This window comes from Sorex fumeus, unplaced genomic scaffold (genome assembly GCF_029834395.1).
Source record: "Sorex fumeus unplaced genomic scaffold, SorFum_2.1 ptg000044l, whole genome shotgun sequence".
NCBI classification, from domain to species: Eukaryota; Metazoa; Chordata; class Mammalia; order Eulipotyphla; family Soricidae; genus Sorex; species Sorex fumeus.
In genome coordinates this window covers 62,897,189-62,903,188 of record NW_026606101.1, presented here as the reverse complement: position 1 = coordinate 62,903,188, position 6,000 = coordinate 62,897,189, and the positions used below count along the sequence as shown (strand labels likewise).

General features: G+C 50.6%; 1 protein-coding gene across 3 annotated transcripts in view; it reads left to right on the top strand.

Annotated features, from left to right (window-relative positions):
• Window positions 1–638: 638 nt before the first annotated feature.
• Window positions 639–6,000, top strand: part of SENP5 (SUMO specific peptidase 5) — a 41,799-nt gene continuing 36,437 nt past the window's right edge. Inside the window, exons 1-2 of one of the 3 annotated variants that reach the window (XM_056121127.1) lie at window positions 639–662; window positions 4,522–4,605. The gene's annotated coding sequence lies outside the window, so the exon portion shown is untranslated. Of the gene's footprint in view, window positions 663–972; window positions 1,124–4,521; window positions 4,606–6,000 lie in introns of those variants that run through there. The other 2 variants (XM_056121126.1, XM_056121129.1) reach the window with 2 other exon arrangements.

Sequence of the window (6,000 nt, the reverse complement as noted above, 5' to 3'; positions counted from 1 at the left end):
CCCATTATCGTTTATTTGTTTGGGGAAGGAGAAATCTGAGCCCTGTGATATGATTTGGATGGAAGTGGGAACCTTGCAAGATTTATGTAGATAGAACCAACTACCTCATCCGTGAGAGACATGTGTTGACCACCGAGTTGCATCACTGGCCACGCACGCATTATATTCAGGGACCTGGGAGATCAATAGTAGCGCACAGGCCAGTAGGAAGTGATCCGAACACCTCTAGATGTACCCGTTGTGAGATTTTTATTACTAAGGGGGAGCTGGGACACGCGGTTGTGCCCAGGGATCCCTCCTGGCGGGGCTGGGGTGGGACTAACCCTAATGAGATTCTCGGGGGTTAAAACTGGGTCCGCGACGTGAGAGGCAAACGCCTCATAACCCCAGTAACTCTCGCCCGCTCCCGCAAATCACTTTTCCGTCCGAGAGAGTACCAGGAGCTACTAAGCACGTGTAAACTCTAGGAGTTGGAGGTGCGAGGGTGCTCCAGCCCCGGCCTAGCCTTCCGGGGTACGCTCGCCGCGGGGCAGAGGCGGAGCCCAGCTCCGGGGGCCAATTGCAACCACCCGGGATAAGATTACCGTGGGAAAGTGGGAGGGAAAAGCTCGGCCGGGCTCTCCGCGCATCCCGGGAGGGGTTGCTGTCGCTCGGGGCGAAAGGTACGGGAAGCGCTGGACTCTGGGTGGACAGAGAGAGGGAGCGCGAAGGAGAGGGCCGGGAGGGACGGTGCGGGGGTGGGGACGCTCGCCTCGCACGCGGCCGGCCTGGGTCCGAGCCTCCAGGAATGATCCCCGAGCGCAGAGGCAGGAGGATGCTCCCGCGCGTACCCGAGCGGCCTTCAGCCCACCGCCCCGTAGAAGACCAGTAATAACCGAGCCGAGGAGCAGAGCCCCCCAGGCTGGCCGCCGCGCCGCGCCGCCGGAAGTGGGCGCGGGGGCCGAGGCGGAAGAGCGCGGGGAGGAGGTGACGCGGTAAGGGAGCGCCCAGGGGCCGCGGCGGCGGCGGCGAGCAGGCCGGACGCCTCGTCGCTGCCGGGCTGTCCCCGCACCCCGGAGCCGGCCGGAGCGGGGGCGCGCGCGGGCAGCGGCGGCGGAGAGGGCGCGGGCCGCGAGGGACGCAGGTAAGCGGCCGCCGGGGGTCCGGCCCTGCCCGCGCCGCGCGCGCCAGCTCAGCACCCGGGCCCGGAGGCCGCGGCGCTGCCCACCCTGCCCCCACGCGGCCGGGCCCGCGCCCCGCTCCCCGCGCCCCCGCGCCCACCCCGACGCCCAGCGCGGGGCTTTTACTCGCTCCCACCGCCCCGCTTCCATTCTGCCTCCGCTGCCTTCCCCACCCCACTCTTTCCTAGCAAACGGGTCCGAGAGAAGCGAATATGCCAAGGAGCGGGGAGCCGGCGTGGGGGTGCGGGCACCCTGTTTTCGTGGCCGCCTCCCTCTGATTGACTGCTCGGGCAGGTCGCCCTGCGGGGGACAGAGCCGGGCCGGAACCCCCAGCCTGCCGTTTGGGTTTGAATCTCGTGCTCGGTGGACCCCGGGACATTCGTGGAGTTTTCTCATCCCCGTCGGCGACACGGGGACGGTAGGACGTCCTCAGGCAGGTGGGCCCTGGGATTCCGGTCCAAGTTGGCTTAAGAATCACCAGGAGAGGGGACCAGGGGCCCGAGAGACCGGAGAGCCAGTCGGGCACTTGTCTTGCACGTAGCCCATCTGAGTTTGATCCCCTGGACCCCAGAAGTGATGCTTGACAGCAGAGGCAACTAGAAGTGGGGCTGGAGGGGTTAAAGCGCTCTTCGTGCGTGCTTGCAGTTACTCAGGCTCCGTCCCCATTTGGCCCCCTAAACCTGGCCAGGAGTGATCGCTGCACACCACAGGGTGTGGCCCCACATATGCATGTATGTATACACACACACACACACACACAATGACACTTCCTAATTCTGTCTTTTACTCAGCTGGTGTGAAAAACGGTTTAAGAGCAGATAACAGGCTGTGGTTCAAACCGCAGTCCCTGCTTTGGATTGGGAAGCATTAGGAAGAATCGGGCTCTTCTGCTTACTACTTCTCCACGCGCCCCCCAGCTGTTTCATACTTACTGACCGGGCATTGTTAGTGTTTCAGGTGTGACCCAGATCACTTTTGCACCTTATTCAAGAGGACTTTGCCCAGTGGGCCCTTTCTAGGAGAAAAACTGGGAGGAGCTTCCTTTTCATTAGCTCCTGTGCTCCTTATTTCTTAGGAACCCTCATTCTGCCCCTGAAACATTTCATGTCCGTTGAAAATGTTCAAAGAACAAATACAGAAGCTCAAGTCCTTGGAGTAGCAGGGTTATAAGTTAAGATGAGGCAGCGTCCTATATTGAGGAGCTAATATTCATCTCTCCCAAGTCTCCCCAGTCTGGTTGACTGGTGTCTCTTGGTATTGGGTTTAAATTTGTCTTTGAATATTTGGTTTTATTCCCCCTCCTTTTTTTTTTGGAGGGGGTCACACCCAGTGATGCTCAGGGGTTACTCCTGGCTCTGCACTCAGGAATTATTCCTGGTGGTGCTCGGGGGACCATATGGGGTACTGAGATCAAACCCGGATCAGCTGCGTGCAAGGCAAATGTCCTACCAGCTGTACTATCACTCCACCCCCCCTTTTTCATTTTTTTGTTTTTTTGGTTCAGTGCTGTACCATTGATTTAATGAAATTGATACATGGTTCAGAGAGATAGTGCAGTGGGGTAAGGTGTTTGCCTTGCGCATACCCCACCAAGATTCAATCCTTGGCACCCAGATGATTCCCCAGAACACTGCTAGGAGTCATCTCTATGTGCCAGGTTTGTGCCACTGCCAAACTAGAGGTCACTGAGAATGAAATTGATAGATGCCTATACAGGATAATGTGTTGTGGGTGCCTCACCTTTGTCTCTTACCCATTATCATAAATTCTCACCACCTTTGGGAAAGAGGTCGTGTTTTCAGAATTACTATGGCCGTGTGTCCTCAGGCCCTGTTGAACTTTGTCTTTGAGGGATCTAGGTCCATTCTCCAATGATCTTTGACAGCCCTCTCAGTGTTTCAGCATTTCCCGGTCTTTGTTAGTGGTAAAGCCAGAAATGGACCGTAGGTCACAGCGTCTCTAAAGGAAGATGCTGAATTATTTTCTTTCTAAAAAATGACCCTGTTGGTGGCATGTTAACTTTGACAGCCAGAGAATAAAAGGCATTCTGAACTTGGATAGTTAATCTACTTTTTATCTGGTGGCCAGGCCAATACAAATATTAACACTAGTAGGTACTAGTTAAAAAATATTACTATTTTTTTTAACAAGAGAAGAGGGCTTTATTGGCTGGAAAATAATTTGTAAGTTGGGAAGCTTACAATAATTCTTGTAAGAATTGTATTCTGAGTATACAGTTTTATATTTTGGGGCCACATTCTGGGGCTATTTCTGGCTCAGGAGCCACTTCTGGCAGTGCTAGGATAGAATGTGTTGCCTAGGATAAAATCCTGACCTCCTGCATGTAAAGTATGTGCTCAGCCAGTTGAACTACTTCCAGGTCTAAATGTATAATATTTTTTCATTTTGAGTCACACCTGGCAGTGCTCAAGGCTTAGTGACCACGTGGGATGCTGGGGATCCAATGCAGGTCAGTTGCATGCATTCTGTCTCTAAATCTAAAATTTGAGGTGTGGGGGGGGTCACATCCAGTGGGGCTCAAGACTCAATTCCTGACTCTGCACTCAGAGATCACTTCTGGCGAGGCTCAAAGAACCATTTGGGATACCGGGGGTCAAAATTAGGTCAGCTGTATGCAAGGCAAACCCCCTACCTATTGTGCTACTTCTATGCCCCCACAACTACAGTTCTTGATCTTGTCATTTTTTTTTTAATTTATTTATTGACTTTTTTGGATCATGCCTTGTGATGCTCAGGGATTACTCCTGACTTTGTACTCAGGAATTACTCCTGGTGGACTTGGGGGATCATATTGGATGCCGGGGAATGAACCCGGCTCAGCTATGTACAAGGCAAATGCCCTACCCACTGTACTACCACTCCGATCCCTTATTTTGTTCTGTAGGGGCCATACTCAGCGGGACTGGGAGACCATGCGGGATTGAATCCAGGCACCACACTATAAGTGGTTCTAGCACTTGAACCACGTTCCACACACCCCTCCCCCCCATTCTTGAGCTATTTTGTTGTTCTCTGTGCCCTCTTATCTCAGGAAGCAGTTTTTGTTTTAAATCATGTTTCCTACAACATCTCTTTTATTCTCTCTCACTTTCGTGGGGTGGGTAACCCTCTTGCTGTTCACTGCCCAATAGCTCTTCTCTTTACTGTCTTACCGCCTCTAGGAGAAAGAACTTTTTCATGCGGCTCCCTAAGTTAACCTGTATAGTCAGCTGTCCTGCAAACTTTCACCCAAATATCGGTCCCTTAGGATTGTTCAGGCTTCGGCTGTCCTAGGGTCAGTGAATCTGTTGAATTGAAAACTCACTTGTGTTTCCTTTGTGTGTGTGTTTTGTCTTTGAAGGAATGTTGGTATTTGGTGAACATGAACAAACAACCGCACGACCAGGAATATGGGGACAGAAATGTAAAGGGACCCTGTGTGGAGGTAATTCTTAATTACATGTGCTCTAGTATGTGCTGGGATTATTGATTTTAGGGTGCACAGACTGACCTCTTTAATTTGAGAATCTTTAGTAGTATTTTCTTAGTCTTTTGAGCTAGTTTGAGTCTGCAAGGAATCCTCAAATCTTCAAATCTTCCTGCTGCTTATAAGCTGGTTTGTCAGCATATTCAGTACATTAGCACTCACTTGTCTTTATTTAACGCAACTATTTCAGTTTAGTACTTGTGAAAATATGCTGCAGGCATTTGGAAATGTGGGAGAGGGTCATTTGGATGGTTTTGTGGAACATAGAAGGAATATCTACATGATGTGACCAGTTTTATTTTTTGCCTCATGTTCACAGTTCTCAGAGAAACTCCTGCTGCCAACTCCTGACTGGTTTGGAGACTGTTCTTTTCATTGGATTGCTTTCCTCTTGCAAACTTGAGATCATTTGCTTAGGTCTTTAAGACAGTCTGAATTCCAACTTCCATGCTGCTTTTTGCTATTGTCCTATTTTCCGTTATGTGTACATTTAAAAATATTTTTTTACTCTTCTAATTTTGGGTGTTTAGGTCACTAGGCAGTGCTCAGCATCCATTCCAGTCTGTGTGCACAGGAACTGCACGCAGGAGTGACCACTGGCAGTTCTCAGGACCAGAAGTGGTGCCCAGGATCAAACCCAGGTCGGCCACATTCAAAAGCCACTGCCTTAACATCTGTACTGTCTTTCTGGCCCCAAGGCCTTCCCCCTGTACTGCCACTCTGGTCTCTACATCATTTTTGGTTTTATTTATTTATTTATTTGACCTTTTGGGTCATACCCAGCGATGCACAGGGGTTACTCCTGGCTTTGCACTCAGGAATTACTCCTTGCAGTGCTCAGTGGACCATATTGGTTGCTGGGGATCGAACCCGGGTCATTTGCATGCAAGACAAACGCCCTGCCCACTGTACTATTGCTCCAGCCCCTTGGTTTTATTTTTTTGAACAAGAAATAAAACAGCCCTTAAGAGCATTTCACTGTATGTAAATAGTATCTAAGAAACGTAAAAAAATTCTTTATTCTCATTTGAATAAGGTCTTAGGAAGGAGTTAAGTAAAATGTGTCTGTCCTGTTGCCCAGCTTTCTTTGTTATTATTTTTGGGACACAGTTGCTCAGGGCTAACATCTAACATCTAGCTCTGTGCTCAAGGATCATTCCTGACAGACTCACGGAACCATTGGGGTCCCAGGGATTGAGCCTGGATTGAATCCTGGTCAGTCAGAAGAGCCTTACCCACTGTAACACTCTTTGACTCCTAGAATGTAGGGAGAATGTTTAAGAACTTAATTCTATGCTTTTTCCTTTCAGTCAGCATTTGTTGTGGACTCCTAAATAACGCGGTGTGTGTGTG